Consider the following 21899-nt stretch of genomic DNA (forward strand, 5'->3'; position numbering starts at 1 on the left):
GAAGCAGGGCATGGCCATATGAAGCCACATGGTCGTGTCATCTTACCCGAGAAGAAGAGGTGCACGGCCCAATACAACAAAAACCTTCATAGACATCGGTTTTCCACCGGTATCTATTTCATTTTCGACCGATGTCTATGAAGCCGATGTTAAAAGTCTGTCATTTTAGACATCGGGTTAAAACCGGTGTAGTATCACTTAACGACACCAGTCTTCGAATCGGTTATTAACCGGTGTAGTATCACTTAACGACACCGTTTCATCAACGGTGTAAAACCGATGTAATATAGTATGTTAATAACACCAGTTTTGGCAGCGGTAAATGATCGATGTAATATTAGTTAATAACACCGGTTTTGCAGCGGTGGAAAACCGATGTAATATGTATATTTTTTTAACAGCACAAATTTGATTTCCGAAACAATGAAAAATCTACAATAACAAAAAAAAATACAAAAATATTCACAAATTATACAAATATTCTTCATTCAATAATATCCATAAAATACACAAATATTTACAAATTATATAAATAATCTTCTTACAACAATATCCATAAAATACCCAAACATTCTTTTTACATCAAAAGCTAGCTAATAGATATCAAAATCAAGGTAGAACATTCTTTTAACACATCAAGGTAGAACCCCACTTCAAATGTAATCTAGCATGCATTCAGCCCACTCGAACCGCACTTCATCAATTTCAACTCTGGAGTACTTGAGATTTGTAAACTATAAAAATACATAAATTCACCATATGTCAAATAACTAAAACAAATGTGTACATGTATCAAATAAAATAGAATACTGAGTTTTTAAAAGCTGCTGTGGAAGATAACGAATATAACATAGAATCTAAAACTTTCATATATAACACTTAGTATATGCTGCTTAGAATATAACATAGATAATTTGCTCCTTCTAATTCAAGTGTACAGATTGATAAGAACCGACAGCATCATACAACAACTTACTAGGCATGATAATGGTTGAACAAAGAAATATGACTACACAACAAATCCAGTGAAGGAAGCATAGAAGAACAAAGCTACCTCTGATGAAGAGATATACTATTTATTGTACTACCTCTGATGCCATCTTTTAGTAAGTAATGAAGTCCTGTTGGGAGAAATTTTTCTTGCTAGTGAATTGATACAACGGTTACCGTTGAGCTGGGAGATAGATTGATGTAACAAGTGCTAGATTTCATATACCATTACTTGTTAGACTCTTAGGAGCTAAAGTTCAGCTTAGGGGAAGGTTATCTGTCACCCATGAGGAAGTCTTGCTTAGATAAACGTTGCGTTATTGGAGGCATTCCCCATGGGAAGAAGGACCAAGCCATCAGGGGAATTCAAGCTAAGAAAAATAGTATAAAAAAGTGAGATTCATCTATCAAATCTGTCTAACGCTTACCCTTTACTGTAGAGTCTAATGTTAGAAGATGGCCAAATAATGTCGTGTCCAAGGGAAGAATTGACCCTTACACTACTGAAAGAATACTGTTTGGAAAACATGAAAATTGAAAGGGTGGAATTTCATATCTCCTCTTTGACTATCTTGGTGACATTGTTTTTTCCAGGTGAATAATGCAGCTATTGGGGGAATAGCATCGAATACTCAGCTACTGGATTCCTCCAAGCAAGCGGTAAACTAAATCAATATCTTGAGCCTTAAGGCACCTCAAGCATGTACAAGTACACTACTGGAACACAATTAAGACTATGTTTCATATTTTATTTTTTATTTCCTAAATTCAATATAGAAATAAAACCCTTAAAACACAAAAGACCACCAATTTCAGTCTTCCAATGGAAAGGGAAATAAAAACCCCAGATTGAATAGAGAAAAGAAATAGAAACATTATTGAAAGTGGTTTGTTGAACTGTATTTTTCTCTTATTTCTAAGCATTTGTGCTTTTACATTGGTTGTGTATGATTCTTTCTCTGAGGAAAACATTATAGATGCAGCCAGTTAGCTCATCAGGCCTGACAAATGCAATTGTAGAGACTTATGAATTAGCCGAAGATTGCATCAACACAAACTATTATGGTCCAAAAAGAGTGACAGAGGCATTTATCCCTCTGCTTTAGTCATCCCAATCACCAAGGATAGTGAATGTATCCTCACTCTATGGGAAACTGCAGGTACAATGTCCATTATGAAATATACAATCTTTTTCCCTTCTCCAATCTGCAACTTACTCTACTGTATTGTTCTTCCCCATGTCAGTACATCCGCAGCGAAAGAATCAAAGAAGAGCTAAGGAATTTGGATACTCACTCTTACTTCTAGTTGAACTTGAAATTCATTGGTATAGCTAAATATGGTAATGGGTACCCTTTAGGTTTGATTACCCATTTATCTTAATAGGTTAGGTTAAATTCGAGTATCAATGTGCTAGATATTTAGAGGAAGTTGAGCAGGTTCAAAAAATGTAATCAATCCTTTAATCCTAAGGTTACCATTTAAGATAGCTTATCCAGCCACTCTACTCACTGCAGCTCCTAATCTCTAATTCCTTTCTTCGTAGGCAATCATTTAGTCTCCAACTAGTATCTGGTTTGTAACAAAAGCATAGCATCCGGTTTGTATCAAAAAAATCATTGTAACAAAAGCATAGCATTCAGTTTGTATCAAAAAAATCATAGCAAGCACCAGGGGAAAAGCATAGAAATTATCAAAATCACCAGGGGAAAAGCATCTGGTTGTTCATAAAAAAATCATTGTAACATAGAAACACATCAAGCACCAGGGGAAAAGCATAGCAGCAGCAAGATCTCAAAAGCTAAGAGATGTTCATAATCAATCAAAATCAATGAGTTTGTATCAATTATGATACTGAAACAGTGTTGGAAAATGCAACAAATTATCTTTAGGGCTTATATGCAAAATGGAAAATATTGTATTATTACCATTGCTGGAAGTGAATCCTTGTGGTCAACTCCAAAATTTTCAATTATATCTTTCATATATCGCATGATATAAAAACCACATTGCTCCGCATCCGGTTGTTGAGGAGCCTATGTTAGAAAAGAAATATTGGAATAACTCCTTCAAGGATAGTGAAACAGTTGCTAATCAAAAGGACATACCTTGACAACTACCCATGTTGGTTGTTTTTTCCCTTTCCTTCCAGCCTCAGCATTATACATTATCAATGCCCTACATGCATATAACCCGTTGGAATTGTATTGCCACATCAAAATACTTACATAAACCGCACTTCAAATGTAATCTAGCATGCATTCAGCCCACTCGAACCGCACTTCATCAATTTCAACTCTGGAATACTTGAGATTTGTAAACTGTAAAAACACATAAATAATATATTAGTAAACCAAGACTAAAAATCATAGTTGAAAGAGAGAAGAGAAGTCCGTTTTAGACCAAACAAATAGTATGCTGCAACTTAACTTAAGAAGACTGTTTCCACAACCTCCAGATTCCTTGGGTGGGCAAGGAATGTTGCTTCCATGATTCTTAGCCTTACTATCAGATTCAACGGTGGATAAAGATGAGTTATCTGGTCGCTCTCCTATGGAACGTCTCTGTCTTTTACCAACAATTTCTCTGATGACATACTTCTTTGCCCTCTGTCTCCTACCAGCCTTGGAGGAATCAATTGCAGGTGTCTGAGAAGAAGATCCCTTTACTATCTTTTCGCAACAATCTAAGCAAAGTTTGTAAGAGCAATTTGAGCAACTTCTATGAAAATCCACTAGTGAAGTCCTGCAATAATTACTGGTTCCAAGGGGGAAACAAGAAAAGAAAACAATATCAATCAAGTGAACATTTTAATGCATGATGAGACGATAACAAAGAACAGAATATGACCTAAAAATTAGAACTTGCTAAAGCAAAATAGAGGCACAAGTTTACAAATAACCATTTAAGAAACAGGGTCAAGACACATTATTCAGTTATTATGTACATGATTTCAGAAACATAGCAAATTACGAAATTCTCATAGGTGTTACAGATGTGAAGACATACCAGTTAACAAGCTCATTGTGAGGCTCATATACTCGAAGAAGTACACCAGAAAATCCACTTTCTGGATGATAGATCAATCAAGAGGATATCTAACTGGAGGAAGAAACTAGGCAATTGTTTTGAAGCTTACCTTGATCCCCTTGCTTTACTTCCAGTTCATTTAATTGGTTCTGATAGATATGTTTCAGCAAGGGAAGCAATTTAGATATCAAGCTATATGTGTGCTCCTTATTATTAAACTTGTTTTAACCATTTGCCAGTTCCTGAAGATGATACAAATTGCATATGCACATAAAATTGTCATAAACCCAATCTAACACCAGACTGGGTTTATGATAATTTTGATAAGTACTATGATTTGGTCACTCCTGATACCAGTCTTGTTAGTCCTGAGACTAATGCTAATCCTAAGACTAAAGAAATTGCAAAAAAGATGATGATAATGGGTTTATGGTGCATACAGATAAAGCCAGAAAATAGACCTTCAATTAGCATGGTTATCAACATGTTGGAAGGAAGCATCATGGACCTGCAAATGCCACCAAAACCAGAATTCAGTTAGAGTGCCATTTGAAGATTATTAAATGATGAAATATTGTTTTTGTTTCCACAGTATTCTGAACAATAAAACAAAATCAAGCCTGTATAACATTTGGCTTGAATGTAATCTGTGATCAAAGTAATTTCTTAATTCTGTTTTGTGTGGTGAGATTATATTGGAAAACAAATATTATTTAAATGCTTGTTGACCTCATAATGTTGTAAAAGAGTCGCAAAAATAATTGTTTATCATATGCCAAGCTAGTAATAGGGAGATATATATTCCCTTTAGCACCCATAACAGTCAACAGGATAAGAAAGTCCATTCAGATTAGAGAATTATATGGGAAAGATAGTTGTTGTTCTTTCCAATTTCCATCATTTTGATTGCAGAGGTGAAGAGTTTCTGTCTACCTCTAATTTTGTTTGTACATAATAACAACAAAGAGAAATTCTTGGCAAATAGTTTAGCAACAACTGGAATGTAGGAACAATTTCAAACTGTGATTGAATTAAGCCAATGAATTTTTACAGGATTTGCAAACTTTTCAGGGGTAGAAATATGCATCTAAATTTTTATGGGAGTCAAGTGAGACTAAACTTATTTCTAGTTAAAATTCTTCCCTAGACCAAGAATGTTTAGGATCTACTGAAACAGGAATGAAGAGATCCAGCTAATGGATTCCAAAAATCAGCGAAAGTAACGACATTGTAAAACTCGTAATCAGGCACGCAAGCTTGAACCCCAAAAGATTTTTTTTCTTCATATGCTGGAAACTTCATTCAGATCTCTTGCTGGAAAGATCAAAACAACAGACTAATTAATTATTAGAATTACTATATCACCCTAGTAATAGCTCCAATAATCAACGAGCTTGTCACTGAATTGGCAAAGTCTTTCCGGATCCGGTCTATCCGAAATCCTAAACCGTATTAGGAACTATTCAAATGGATTCAGAAATTCAAAAAATCATAATTAACTTGATCATGAATCGATTTAACAAGAAGGTCAAAAGAAAATACTCACTTAATGATCAAAGCCTTTAAGTTATATATGTAGCGTCTAAGAAGCCCAACACACAAATCCTGTAGAAACAACAACAACAAAAATAGGTAAATTTATAAGCCAGAAAACATGTCATATTAGTGGAAATAATTAGCATAAACATAAAAGAAACTTGATAGTTGAAGGAATACATAAAACCAACTTAACAACAGGAAATAACAACTAGTGCACCTTACTAGTGCATCTGAGACAACAGCTTTGGCACCTGAATCTAAGAATTCTTTCGCCAGGCATGGATCAAGCCCTTATCTACTCGTGCAGATTACATTTCGGTCTCACCAAGCTCCAACTTGGTAGAATGCATGTGATTGAATAAGTTTGTTTACACCTCTTAACAACTGAATTAAAAATGAACAAAGATAGAGTAATGGATAATCACCAGAGTAACCAGACATTGTATATAGAAACAACTAGATTTAAGAGTGAAAGCATTGCCAGATATATAACAGCAATTAGAAATGACTAGATTAAGAGTGAAGCATTGTTTGACTTCTCAAACGCAATGACAACTAAATGATACCCTCCCCAGTATGGACCTTAGATTTAATGTGCTAAATTTGTCATAAAATTGAAAGTATGTACATGTATTTATTAACAATTAAAATTTGTATTAGATTCATTAGAATAGTAAGAATTCATGCTAAATTTACAAATTAATTATCCTAATTAATAATGCAAGCATTAATATTCAGTCTAGATGATCATCAAAGTAATTGAATTTTTCTTCAACTACAAAGTATCATAGCCACTCTGCACATAATTACCATCTTCAGATGTCAAGTAAACAGCAGGAACTCTAAGCCGAAACATAAATGCACTTAATTATATCTTGGTTGTTATCCTCCATAACCATTAGTTATAAGAGAGTAAATTTTGTAAATTAGGTTCTTGCTAAAGAGACAGTAGATACAAAATTCACAAGACGAGAAAATCCATACTTGCATGCGTTTGACAGCCCATATAACTTTGGTAGATACCACGTGACTTGAAAGGTCGCCATTTGTTAATGGATCAGCTACAGATGAAGGCTTAACCAAGGCGTAAGCTTCCTTTCTATTTCTTCCTCGAACAAGCTAAGTGAAGACAGGCTCATTTAACACATTGGATAAATGTAAATAATTTTGCCCGTGTAAGATCAATATTGGCAAAGGTAAATCTTATTTTCCCCAGAAATGTGCTAGACTACACTGGAAAACTCAAGTGATGGACATAGCATAGTCATTTCAGCACAGAAGTTGGCATGACATTAATCTGTGCATTAGATGATGATATCAACCCAAAGGAAATTAGGAATAAAAATTAACAACAAATCATACTGTGCGAGATTTACGTCTAAACTCTCTGCAGGTGTCTAATGTACTAAAGCTAGATCATAAAAACACTGCCTTAATAGTCAACCTACCAAGCCATGGATTAGAACTTTCCCTGGATGTTCTATAATGTACCAAAGCTTCATCCATTACAAAGATTGTCATAAAAGTCAACCTTCTAAGACATGGATCAAAAACTCTCCCTATATTTATCAACAGTGTTGCAAATGTATATTTTCTTTCATTATATTGCCTGATTCCTCCATTCTTGTTCACACGATGGGCTCATTGGTTCTTCTTGGCGTAAAGCTCCTCTTCGCATGATTAAGAAAATAAAAGAAAAAAAAATGTGAAATAAAAAATGCGATTAATTTCATTGCCCTTGTTAAAAACCCAAGATGTGTCCATTCGAATTAGGATTCCAAAACAAGAAATTTCAGCATAAAAATTTGCAAATTTCTTAACCCTCAAACACCAGAATCCTCCAATTTCAGCCCAGGATACTTGGAGCCAACGAGAAACTTAGCCCTTTAGCTCCGCCGTTGGGATGGACAAGCAAAAAGGGAAAAAGAAATGATACAAACATTAAGCGGCAAATCTATGGGAGGCTAAAATTGAGATGTACTTAAAATATCGAACACACCCTTGAGATCGTCTCTTCTTCTGTAGGCGGAGGTGAGGGCTTGGGACCGCACAGACCAGTGAAGAGAGTACGACTCCGGGAAGTGGCAGACGATGGAAAGAAGACGACGAGTGGGCATCAATGGCCGCGAGGCAAAGGGGGAGCCGTTGTAACCCCTCCCCCTCGAACCACCGCTCCCCCTCGAACCACAGCTCCCCCTCCAGGTGGCAGCAAAGGGGGAGCCGTCGGAAGGGCGCCAACGAAGGCGAGGTCATGATTGCCGGAGAGGTAGATCTGGCGCAGAAGGGGAGATAGCGGGAGGGGAGGGATAGGAGGAAGTAAGTCGATGCCCCTTCTATGTACGAGCTCCTGGATCTCGGTGGTGTTCTCTCTTCCTTCGGTTTCCCTCACGTTGCCGACCAACCGTGCTATGGTGGTCGTGGGCGTCCTCTTGTTGTTTGGATCTCGTCGGTCCCTACCTTAGTCGGGAAGAGCGAAGAGAGGAAGGAGGAGGAGGAAGAGAGGATCGGACGAGGAAGCAAAACGTCGATCTAGGAAGGGGCTTCGATCGTAGGGGAAAGGAAGTGGTTTTGATCGAAAGGAAAGGGTGTCGATCCTGGAAGGGGGTTCGATCGAAGGGAAAGAAGGAAGGGGCGTCGATCGAAGGGGAAGAGGGAGATGAGGCTGAGAGGGTTTAGGTTTAGGCTGAGAGAAGGGGCGCGATATTGGTTTAGGTTTGGAGGGAACTTTGTGAAGTGTTGTAAATTTTGGCTGTGAAAAAATTAAATTATATTTTTTTTATTCATTAATACCGGGTTTTAAAAATCGCTGTTAAAATCGATGTCTATTAACAAAAAAAAAAAGCGCTCATAGACATCGGCTAAAAAACCGATGTCTATGAACGAAAATCTGCACTAATAGACACCGGTTTTTGGAAAAACCGGTGTAAAATACTCAAAGACATCGGTTTTTGCTTAAAACCGTTGTTGTTCCACCGATGTCTATGAGGGTTTTTCTTGTAGTGACCGTGTGACTTCACACGACCATGTTACCTTGGACGAGACCAAAAGGGTGCACGGCCGTGTGAATCCGCACGACCATGTCACTCTGGCTGACAAGAAGAGGTGCATAGCCGTGTGAAAGCACACGACCGTGTCACCTTGGTCGAGAGTAGGAGGTGCACGACCATGTGAATTCACACGGCCGTGTCACCTTGGTCGAACGAGAGAGGACCGTGGTCGTGTGACTCCACACGACCATGTTACAGGCCGTGTGGGGGTCACGCCCAGCCCTACAAAAGAGGTTGTTCTCCCCTTTGTACTCCTCCTTGGACTATCATTCCATCCCTTTTCTTGAGGAAGAGTCTGTGACACACTAATTACTACCAAACTGTAAATCATCATAAGCAATTCTTTACGGTGTGTGTATTTCATGCATAGCCAAAAGATAGGAAAATACACTACACCAAGGTTTAACATGTTCCTTGCTCTAGCAAGTTCCAAGATCTTTTTCCATGGTTCTGATACACCCACCCACCAAGCACTGCTCCTGCTACCCCCTCTTACTCGAGCTTTCCTTTACCTTTATCTACAGTATAAGGAAATGCAAATCTATAAGCAGATGCTTAGTAAATAACATCTACTCACAAAATGATACATTAAAATAAAGCGTTCTTTTTAAAACTATTGGAGGAAAATGCAACCACGTAACCATGCTTTTAAAACTGCTTAGGGAAAACACAAGCATGCACTTGACAGTAACTCACACTAAAACCATACTTCAGAAATATGTACATGACATGCATTTTTAAACAAGTTTATCATGCAAACCATCAACTTAAAAACCATGCTAGGAATGTAAGGAACACAGAATTCTTGGCATATTATAGAGTTCATCAGTTCTACACAATATAACTCAAATTCTCAACTTGGAAAGCTTACACTAAAACAAACCATGAAGTTTGAAAACATTATAGTACATAATTAGTGAAAATAATAATCATCTTGCTTTGGGCCAGACATTGTACCTCTTTGCGTGCATCCTCAATAAGATCCGAGGTAGCTAATCCCGAACCTATCAAGGTACTACTAGGCGATTTAGGGGCCTAGGGGTGATCTAGGAGCCCATCCATGGACCTTGTGTCCGGTAAATGCCTTTCTAAAGTTAAATACTTTATTTTAACTATTAATATCTTGTACTTACACTTGCTTGATATTTAACCAAACACCTTATGTGTGCTTAATTCCCTTGTACTTATAGGGAAGCACTTTAGACACTTGATTATACTTCTTAGTCCCAAATCTTAATGAGAAGCAAATCAAGATGATCTAAATATGCTCTTAACCCCAAAACTTTAGAGGGCATCATACATAACATGACATGCTTCTTCCTTAACACGTCTAAAGCATATCTCAACATGCGTCTTCTAAATCATGCATAAAAGACATTACAAAATGCATCTTTAAAGCAACTTATACTGTAGGTGAGAGATACTTACATCCTTTCGCTATTCCTTACAATTATACCACTAGGATATTGGGAGAATAAGCCTCCCTTATATGCCTTGGTCTCTGGATTTCTCCTCCCCCACGTATTAATCCTCGTGGGGAAGCCACCTCTTAGGTTCTTTTCTTGAAAAGCTTTGGAAATTTGGAACCCTAGGGTTCTTGGCCGAAAAATGACAAGAGTGGAGAGGGAATTCGACTGGGGAGGAAGAAAGGGAATCAAGAGTTAAGTTTTTTTTTTGTCTCTTCATTTCCTTTTTATACTAAGTGGAAGTTGAAACATCTCTTCACACAAAATCTGCTTATAAGGAATTGTTTCCTATTGTTAATGTGATGCTTTACCACCACCCTAATGGCAACTTAAATTAATCTCAAGTAAGAGGTCTAGGGTTCAATCCTTGCCCCGGGCTATTTATGAATATATTTTTTTATTTCTATTCTCTTATTCTATTTCTTTTTGCCCTTTTAGAATAGAAGAAATTTACAGATGTTACATGGTTTGGGTGGTCCAAGTTTTCAAATCCTTGGGGTTGACTTACATACACCTCTTCCTTGATGAACCCATTTAAAAATGTGGATTTTACATCCATTTGACATAACTTAAATCCTTTATATGCTGCATAGGCTAGCAACATCCTTATGGTTTCAAGTCTGGCTACAAGAGCATAGGTCTCATTATAGTCTAACCCTTCTACTTGGCTGAACACTTTTGCTACCAATCTAGCTTTGTTTCTTACTATTTCGTCCTTATCTTTCAATTTGTTTCTAAATTCCCATTTAGTGTCAACTATGGTTTTATTTATGGGTTTAGGTACTAGTTTCCAGGCCTGGTTTCTTTCAAATTGGGCTAATTCCTCTTGCATTGCTAATATCCAGTCTGGGTCTAGTAGAGTTTCTTCTATAGTCTTGGGTTCAATTTTAGAAATAAGGGCTATCTGTCTTAGGTTTCTATAAGATGATCTAGTTCAAACTCTTAGGGTTGGGTCACCCAAAATTTGGTCAAATGGGTGATTGGTACTTATTCTTGATGGTCTTATATTAGGGTCAATAGTTGGTTCTTGTGATTCACTAGGTTTAATTTGAACATCTTCATCATCTTCTATGTTTCTTGAATTAATATTTTCTGTATTTTGATTAACATTTTCATTTATTAAATTAGGCAAGTTATTTTCTTCATCAAAAATCACATTAGTTATTTCTTCAACTTTTAGGGTATTTTTGTTGTAGACTCTATAAGCCCTACTAGTTGTGGAGTACCGTAAAAAGATTCCTTGGGTTGATTTTGATGTAAATTAACCTAAGTAGTCCTTAGTGTTTAGAATATGAACTTTATGTTAGTTAGAGCCCTAGAGCCAATCATATGATGATTGTTGTATGGACTCGATGTATCATATTCCTATATACTTATAAATGTATTTCTTTATGGTTATTATACTTACTTGTATTGGTATCAAATAACTGTGTATAATAGCGTCCTTGAGTAGAAGGTTCTTATCTATATCAATCGATTGGTTGAATCGATAGTGAGATGATATAGAGAACACTACTCTTAATCATTCCTAGTCAAGTATTAACATTCAGGGACAATGTTAATGCGATGAGACTAGCATGTAGGTCAACTCGATGACTTGATCTCACAAGTCATGGATATAGAGATATCAAGTTGACACATGGGTATGCATTGGAGAATGTATACTGAATGACCCACCATGAGAAAGTATCATGGATCGTTATATGAGTGTCATATATTTTCTCATGTGACTATTAGTATGACTATCAGTCCTTGGACCTGAAGTCACCATGGTTCCCTACATAAGGAGTTGTATACTTTGGCTTTGTCAAATGTCACCCGTAACAGGGTGGACTATAATGGCGATTATTGGATATGTAACAAATTATGCGGAGGGATGTGAGTGATGTAGATGGGATCTATCCCTCTTATATAACGAGAGTGACATCATGATTCTTGATAGAGTGAGACCACTAAGTGCATGGCCATGCCCAAATGAGTCAATATGAGATATTGAGCTCATTTGATTGGAGTGAGTTTACTAGGAGTTCAAGATATAGATTGATTAGAGGATGACACGGTCTATGCCTCAATTGATCGATCTAGATGTCAAGGATGGAAGGACATTGTAACATATTGTGAGAGTCACAATTAGTAGTCACAAAGGTTATGTTGGATCTCAACATTCTTGTAACTTGGGTAGCAGTGATGTATTGATAGATGCCGCTCATTGCTTATGTTTCTAAATAGGATTAGAAATATTACCAACGTTATAAGAACCTATTGGATTAGGTTCATGTGATGCACCAAAGATTGGATTAGGATTAATTCAAATTAGACTTATTGAGTTAGACTCAATTAGATTCAATTGTTGAATGAGTCTAATTTAAAGTTAATTCATTGAGTCAATTTATATTAATGAATTAAGATTCATTAAATTGAAATTGACTTGAATCAAAGGTTGGATTTAACTCAACAAGGAAGAGAAGTGATCAATTTTTACTTGACTAAATGGGAAGTTGAAACATCAAGTTTGACTTGACCAAATGCCACTTGATGAAGGTTGACTCATTCTAATCATCTCCACATCATCTAGGGAGAGCAAGAGGCATGGAATGCCAAGAGCCAAAGACCCTTGGTATTCCATGTGTGGCCGGCCAAAAATGAATAAGAGATTCATTGGCATTGATTTAGGTGTGAAGAATGTCTTCTTCCTCCTTAGCTTTTTCTTGTTCCCCATCTTCTCTTGGCCGAGAGTTCCAAGCAAGAAAGGTGAAGATGAGTGAGTTTAATTCAAAGAAGAAAGTTGTAGTGACAGTCACATAGAGGGCTTTAGAGAAGTGTATGAGATTTATTCTCTTCTTTTCTCCTTTCTTCTCCAATCCCATCCGAGAGCCCTTGGGAGTGCTAGCACACTTGTGGTGCTCTTTTCTCCATCTAGAGTGGTTTGAGAATCACTTCTTGTTTGTGTGGATATTACTAGAGGTGTGTACGCTTGAACACACTTGAGATCTGAAGGACCTTGGACGAGCGAGATTTGCGAAGGGCTTCGCTTCAAAGGTATACTCCTTATCATGTAGATCTAAAGTAGATCTAGAGTAGAAAACTATGTACATGAAATTTTTGTCTTTGCACGGATCCAGTGGCTAAGAACTTTGAGGTTTCCGCAACGTAAAAAGCGGTTTTTATGGCTCGAAAGTTCCAACACTTTAGACCCAAACACCTTTAAATAGTTTAAGTTGAAAATTTTATTATAATATATTTCATAAGGAGTTTTATTATGAAATTTATTGATTAAAATTCTATTTTGAATGTAACAGGTTGTATTAATTGTCTCAACCCAGAATTGATTATTTAAGTTATATTCATTTAACATGGTTCTAGTGACTTCTTGTAGGGTTCTATTTTTTCGTTCTACTAGTTCATTTTGTTGGAGGGTTCTCGGGCATGAGTACTCGTATTTGTATCCATTAATTTCACAAAATTAAGTAAATTTATGGTTTTCAAATTCTCCTCCATGATCACTTATAATTCTTTTAATTTTAGTATCTTTTTCATTTTTTACTAAGTTGTAAAAGGTTTTAAAGATTTCGTAAGTTTCATCATTAGATTTTAGAAATTTTACCCAAGTAAATCTTGAGTAATCATCAATTGTAACTAAGCAATATTGGTTCTTGCTTAGTGACTTGGCTCCATGTGAATCAAGTAGGTCTAAATGTAGGTGCTCAAGTATTGAGTTAGCTCTATTTAAGTTGGTTACTTTATGGGTAGATTTGTTTTATTTACCCTATTGGCAAGTGATATGGGTTAGGTTTAGTAGGTCCCTAGTGAAAAGGAGAAAGGAGATAGCAGAATTAAGCAAACATGAATATCAGCCGAGGGTAACATGCTTAAGAAAAATAGGTCAATATCGGTCAGGATAATATGCTTAAGGAAAATAGGTCAATATCGTCCGAGGTAACATGCTTAAGAAAAATAGGTCAATGTCGGTCGGGATAATATGCTTAAGGAAAATAGGTCAATATCGGCTGGGATAATATGCTTAAGGAAAATAGGTCAATATCGGCTGGGATAATATGCTTAAGGAAAATAGGTTAGTATCTGCTAGTATAAGCCCTTAAGAAAGATGGTTCAAGTATCGACCGGGTTTACACATTTAAGATAGATAAACTAAGATTGTTTGAATTAGTACATCTAGATGTATATTAGCATTAGGCGGACTTATACGATCACCTGGATGTGAAAAGATACAAGGCCTTACAAGATCTATAGTATATTATCGGACAATTAGGACGTATGTTAAACAATAGTAGTAACTCGCCCGGATATAACTTAGGTTCAATTCCGTCTGATACAAATTATAGTATAAGATTGGGATGTCTGTAACATAATAAAAACAGGGTAAGCAGGTATGGACGATAAATATATCTCCATATAGCTTATAAGATAGGACGAAAATAAATATTTCAAGAATATTCATAAATAGCTTAATAAAGATATCTGTAGTATGTGATTGTATAACATGTTTCCTAATTTGGCAGGAAGAATGTTTCTAGACTCTTCTACAGGCACTAGGCGACAAAGAAGTTACATCTGGGGTACAAAAAAGATTCCTTAAAAGTTATTTTCTGCAAGTACATGGCTTACGTCATCTCATAACAAACTCTAACAAATCGGAGTCCACTTCATGACTACGGAGGTTATATGAAGTGGTATAAAAAGGAGAATCCTCTTCGTTGGCCAGGTATGCTTACGCTCACCACACTCACAACTATCCATTACAAACCCTAATTTCAATCACTGTTCATCTTCTTCCTTCCTTCCACACTAAGAGAGATTACTTACTTGAGCGTCAGAGGACTTAGCCAGGGATTCCCACCTCGGTTTTAGGTCACTGACAATAGTGTTTCTTGGTCGCTTGTGCGTAGGAAGTCGGGGATGTAATGCCCGCCCTTCCCCTACTGTTGGCAAGGGCGGTGCTACGAGAACATACATACATGCATACATAAGAAATCATTGCAGCGGAAGAAAATTTTATTTTATTTATTTATTATTTTTACAACTTAAAACTTAATCATATAACCAAAACATGTGAACATGCTAGCATTCATGTATATAAAAATTTATTTACTATCTATTACTTGAAACATGATACATGCCTATCTAACTAAAGTATAAAGCGTACTTAGATAAGAAGAAAACTAAACATGTATACTGCTCTCTAGAGCTCATGATCACTAACAATTCTCTAAATAAATAAGTACTTAGCATTTCAAGGTATCATAGAAGCAAGGGTAAGTATAGTTCACCTTAAGTATAAAACATCCAACAAGTCAAGCTAATATCATCAAAAGTAGCAAGAAAGAAATAGTTCACATGCAAAAGCTTAAAACATATATAAGTCCTGAAAACACAAAACAGATCTCTTCCACCATGTCACTGCCACACACATCCTTTGCCCCTCCTACTGCTCCATTTAGTTTAACCATGCTTTACCCTTTTCTGCAGTACAAGGAAAATAAAACTATAAGCACATAGGTTTAGTAACATCCTTTCCTACTCACAAAAACATACATCATGAAGTTGATATAAAGTAATGACATGTTCATCTAATCAAACAAGCATAAGCATAAGCTAGTAGCATGTTCATTTAGGCATCATAGACATATCACACAAGAGAATTTTCATGAAGCATAATAATCATGTAGCATGAGATAAGCATATATAAGATGTTCTTTGAAAACATATATCATAATCATATGGCATGAAACAAACATATGCAAGATGTTCTTTGAAAACATATATCATAATCATATGGCATGAAACAAACATATATAAGATGTTCTTTGAAAACATATATCATATAGGTACTTAAACATAAATCTCAACATGAGGGTCCGACATTGTACCACATACATGAATTGCGTGCATCCTAAGTAAATCTGAGTTAGCAAATCTCGAACCTACTAGGAACTAGGCCTGTTTCCTTGACCATCGACCTAGGGGCAACTTAGGAGCCCATCCCATGGACCATTCTTAGGGTCTGGTACAAGCCAATACAAAAGTAAAATAGTATATTATGTTCTTGTCATATCATGAAACATAGCATATTCTTGTCATATCATGAAGCATATCATGTTCTTGTCATATCATGAAGCATATCATGTTCTTTTTTTTTTTGTCATATTATGAAGCATATCATGTTCTTGTCATATCATGAAGTATATCATGTTCTTGTCATATCATGAAACATATCATTTAGCATAACATAGAGATTCATTATCATGCATGGTTAGGGTTTTGAACTTTCCATAATTCCTAATCCACATCTTGGCCGAAACATGCATGAACATGAACTTAAATTTTAAGCAACTTTAACCAAGAAAAGCATCATATTAGCATCACATCATACATAGAATAACATGGGAGAAAACATAAGCAAGTCTAGTTGGAACTAAGCTTCCCTAATTCCCTTCCTTGCTTCTTGGCCGAAACTTACGGGTATGTCCTTAGGTTTTAAACATTTTTAAAACAAGGAAAGTATCATACTAGCGTCACATGGTACTCATCCTAACATGGGAGACCTTTAGCAACATAGAAAGACTTCTTACCCTATTTTTTCTTAGTTGGCCGAAACTTACAAGAGGTGTCATCCTAGGTGTTAAGCAACATAAAATATGGAAATTTTATACTAACATCATATAATGGATTACATACCATGAGCAAGCATAGTTAGGTTTTAAAACTTTCCTAAATCCATTTTATTCCTCCTTGGTCGAAACCTAAGAGCATGGTTCTAGGGTTTTTAGCTACTTTAAAATATGGAAAACCTTAACTAACATAATCTAGTAGATCACATACCATAAGGAATCATAAGCAAGCATAGTTTAGGTTTAGAACTTTCTTAAATTCATCATATTTTTTTCTTGGCCGAAACCCTAAGAGCATGGTTCTAGAGTTTTTAACAACTTTAAAACATGGAAACCTTAACTAACATAACATAGTAGGTCACATACCATAAGGAATCATAAACAAGCATAGTTTAGGTTTAAAGACTTTCTTAAATCTATTTTGTTCCTTCTTGGCCAAAACCCTAAGAGCATGGTTCTAGGGTTTTTGGCAACTTTAAAACATGAAAACCTTAACTAACATAACATAGTAGATCACATACTATAAAGAATCATAAACAAGCATAGTTTAGGTTTAAAGACTTTCTTATATCTATTTATTCCTTCATGGCCGAAACCCTAAGAGCATGGTTCTAGGGTTTTTTTGCCAACTTTAAAACATGAAAACCTTAACTAACATAATATAGTAGATCACCTACCATAAGGAAGCATAAGCAAGCATAGTTTAGGTTTAAAAAAACTTTCTTAAATTCATCTTATTCTTTCTTGGCCGAAACCTAAGAGCATGATTTCTAGATTTTCAAGCAACATAAAACATGGAAAACATCTTATTAACATCACCTAACTTATTAAGCATCATAAGAAAATACATAAGCAAACTTAAATATAGTTTAAACTTTCCTAAGCCCTTAATCTCTTCTTGGCCGAAACCTATGAGCATGATTTCTAGGTTTTCAAGCAACATAAAACATGAATAACACTTGTAAACTACTTGTACCGCAGGTGAGGGAGATACTTACATCCTCTTGCTTGGGTTTACTAAGAGAATGCCCTTGGTGAAGAAGAAGGAAGAAACCCTTTTCGCTTCTAGAATTCCCTTTTTCTTGTTTTCTTTTCTTGTAATGAGAAGTATGCTTCAAGAGCTTCCTTTTGTGAAGTTTTCTTAGGGAGAAAGCCCTTAACTTGAATTCTACAATGAGAGAAACAAGGAGCTTGGATTTTCGGTGAAGGAAGGAGGAGGAAGAAGGAAAAGAATAATTTTTCTTTCCCTTTCTTCTATTTATTCTCCATGAAAGAGAGAAGGGAAAATACCTTTTTATTCTTCCTTTCATTTATTCTAAATTAAGGGAGAAGGGAAAATGAACTCTTCATTCTAAATGAAAGGGGAGAAAGAAAAGATAAACTTTTCTTCTATGTGAAGGAAGAAAGGTGTCCCTTCACCATCCCTACTCTTAACTACAGTTCCCTTTTCCTTCTTACCAATGCTTTCTCTTGGCCTATTGGTTATCCCATACTACTTAAAACTTTGCCACTTGTTAAGAGGTTCAAGGTTCAAGCCTTGACCACTCTTCTTTTTTTCCTATTTTCTTTTTGGTTCCATTTTCTCTTATTCTTAAAAGAAATTCATATGAAATTGCTGGGTGTTACAAGGGAAGCTCCAGATCTTGGTGTTTTTTGGTGAATCCCTCTTTTCGTCCTTGGGTCTCCGTATAAGGAGGGTGTTCGGTGACTTTATTCTTCTAGATCCGCTTTGATTTTCTCATATCAGGAATCCTCAGGTGTTCTTATTTATCAACAGTAAGTTCTCTCCCCAGCTTTCCATTTTGTCAAGCTTCTTAGACAGGATCAAATTTGGCGTCGTCTGTGGGAACTTCACCTGAATCTGAGATTACAAGATGGAAGACGTTGGAAAATCGAACCTACTCACTATTAGTCATGAAGATCTGGATTTCCTTATTAGTACTCATGTGTAGAAGGCTCTACAACAACAACAACAACAACAACAACAAGTTCATACTGGAGCTACTCTGCAGTAGCTCATAATCCGGCGATCTCGACTACTGATCATCGGAAGGGAAAAGAGTTGGAAGAGGAAGATCGTGCGTATATTACTCCGGCCATTGCTTCTCCGACTAGACGCCCTTGAGCTTTTCTTCGTACTCCTTTCGAACAGGGAGGAGGAAGGCCTGCATTTCAAGAATTCTCTGGTGAGGCATCAGACAAGGAGAAGTGCAAAGCTAAAATGATGGTGGCTAGTGATAGCTCACCAGAAAGAATTATTTCTCCATTTTCTCAAGGTGTAATTGATGATCCGCTTCCTAAATGATATCAAAATCTTCAGATTGGCGAATACACTGGAACTACAGATCCAGAGGATAATTTATTAAAATTTGAGAACGTAGCATTATTACAACAATTTTTTGATGGAGTAAAGTGTCGGATGTTCCTCACAACACTCGAAGGAGTTGCTCAATGCTGGTTCAAAAGATTGCCTGAAAATTCTATTCGAAGGTTTAATAATTTCAAGAAGGTTTTCTTACATCATTTTTCCAGCAACAAGAGGTATCATAAAACTCCCTGGAGCTTATTTTCAATTAAACAAGGTTCTAAAGAGTCCATTAGAGCCTATATTAAGATATTCAATCAGATAGCCATTGATGTACCCAATGCTACTGCCGAGATATTAATAAGTGCTTTTTCTCAAGGCTTGAATGATAATGATTTCTTTAAAGATCTGGTGAGAAATACTCCTGCCAATTTTGACTCATTAATTGAACGTGCTACTGAATTCATTAATGTTGAAGAAGCTCAGGATCCACGCAAAAAAGAAGATACTAAATCTTCTCCTGCTCCTGTTAAGGAGAAGGCTCCCGCTCCCGTTCCTCCACCGAGGGGGTCTCGAGTAATCCCTCCACACCATCGTCATACAGAGTATCGTCCACAAGCTGTACAACATGTGGAGATGCAACAAGAAGCACCAAGGAGATGGTGCACTTATCACAACATCAACAATCATCATACAGAAGACTGTTTTATTTTGAAAAATAAGAAGGCAAATAGGGATCGTTATCAAAGGAGAAACTACTATCAATAGCAATATCCCAGGCAGCAGAGTCCACTCAAGATAGAATATCGTCCGATAGAACCTCAACAAGCTGTATTACCAAACCCGATCGGTACAACTCAGATGCTTGAGAAAACTCAGCCTGAGGCCACGACAGCCCGACAAGAAGAGAACAGAAGCAATGCCGCGAGGGGTAGCATTAATATGATCGTGGGTGGGCCCACTGATGGAGACTCCAACAGGGCTAGGAAGGCACACGCAAGAAGACTTGAGATCCATGCTGTGGGATGCAGCATGGAAAGAGCAGCAGGGCCGGAAATCAGTTTTGGGCCCAGAAATCTTGAAGGGGTAGAAATACACCATGATGATGTGTTAATAATTAAGGTTGTGATAGACAATTACAATATTTCTCATACCTTTATAGACACTGGTAGTTCTGTAAATATTATTTTCAAAAAAGCTTTTAATCAACTGCAGATTGACCCAAGTGAACTTCAACAGATGGTGACTCCTCTGTATGGATTCATTGGTAATGAGGTACAACCACTCGGCCAAATAAAGTTGGCCATATCCTTGGGGAGGGAGCCCCTAATGAGAACAAGGATATCTCATTTCATGGTGGTGGATGCCCCGTCTGCCTATAATGTGATACTGGGTCTACTGGCCTTAAATGAATTTAGGGCGGTCGTTTCTACTTTTTGCCAGAAAATTAAATTTCCTGTTGATGACCAAGTCGAGGAAGTACGTGGGGATCAGAAGATGGCTCGTAAGTGTTATGTGGAGATTGTCAGAACTGAAGCTAGTGCCGCTCGAAAAATGCAAAGAATGGATGTCAATGTCATTCAAGAGAAGTCACCTGTCCTGGTTTATGAGGAGAATGAAGAAGTCTAGATACAAACCGGTCGACCTGAAGCTGTCACTTATGTTGCGGCCGATCTTGATCCTACACTGAAAACGGAGCTGGTTCAATGTTTGAAGAAAAACAATGATGTCTTTGCTTGGACGAACAAGGAAGTCACGGGCGTTTCTCCTTTAGTAATGGAGCATTCTTTACATGTCTTCTCAGATGCTTGGCCTGTCATTCAAAGAAAGAGGCATTTCAGTACGGAGCAAAATCAAATCATTAAAGAAGAAGTGGCTAAACTAATGGAGGCCGGTTATATCAAGGAGGTGTAATTCCCTAGTTGGTTAGCAAATGTCGTCCTCGTCTCTAAACCAGGAAATAAATGGAAAGTATGTATTGATTTCCGTGATCTTAACAAGGCCTGCCAAAAAGATTATTATCCTTTGCCCCAGATCGATTAATTAGTAGATTCCACGGTCGGATGTGAATATATTTCTATGCTGGACGCCTATCAAGGTTATCATCAGGTCCCTCTTGCTAAAGAGAATCAAGAGAAGGTCAGTTTTATGACATCTGAAGGTACTTATTGTTATAATGTTATGCATTTTGGACTAAAAAATGTAGGAGTAACTTATCAAAGACTTAAGAATAAGGTCTTCCAGAAGCAGATTGGAAGAAATATGGAAGTATATGTTGATGATATTTTAATTAAGTCTCTTCAGGCTACTGATCTCTGCAGGGATGTAGAAGAAACTTGCGAAACATTGAGATAGTATGGGCTCAAGTTGAACCCGTGCAAATGTTTGTTTGGAGCAAAAGGTGGAAAGTTCCTGGGCTATATGGTGTCCGAGTGGGGAATAGAGGCCAACCCAAGCAAAGTCAAAGAACTCCAAAACATGGAGCCACCATGCAATATGAGGGAAGCTCAAAGACTCACCGGCCGGATCACAGCCTTATCCAGATTCATTTCAAGATTTGCCGATCGTAGCTTCCATTTCTTCAAAATACTACGGAAGGCTAACGAATTTCAATGGGATGAAGAATGTGACAAAGCCTTCCAGGAATTGAAAGGTTACTTGTCCACCCTTCCCGTGTTGGCTAAGCCTATAGTAGGAGAAACCCTATGGGTATATTTGTCAGCCAATGAAAATGTTGTAGGTTTTGTGTTAGTTAGACAGGAAGGGAAAGAGCAACAACATGTATATTTCTCTAGCCATTTATTAAAGGAGTCGAGTGTATATATACTACTCTCGAAAAGTTTGCCTATGCATTAGTGTTAACTGCCCGGAGGTTGCGTCCATATTGTTTAGC

General features: G+C 36.9%; 1 long non-coding RNA gene across 2 annotated transcripts; it reads left to right on the forward strand.

Annotated features, from left to right (window-relative positions):
* Positions 1-1397: 1397 nt before the first annotated feature.
* On the forward strand, positions 1398-2277 carry LOC122000159. 2 transcript variants are annotated; one of them, XR_006116988.1, is made up of 3 exons: positions 1398-1650; positions 1968-2150; positions 2236-2277. It is a non-coding gene; the product is annotated as an uncharacterized LOC122000159 (long non-coding RNA). The 2 variants fall into 2 exon arrangements; XR_006116987.1 differs by having other exon boundaries at positions 1974-2150.
* Positions 2278-21899: the final 19622 nt, after the last annotated feature.

This window comes from Zingiber officinale, chromosome 7A, assembly GCF_018446385.1.
Source record: "Zingiber officinale cultivar Zhangliang chromosome 7A, Zo_v1.1, whole genome shotgun sequence".
In the NCBI taxonomy this organism is placed as follows: Eukaryota; Viridiplantae; Streptophyta; class Magnoliopsida; order Zingiberales; family Zingiberaceae; genus Zingiber; species Zingiber officinale.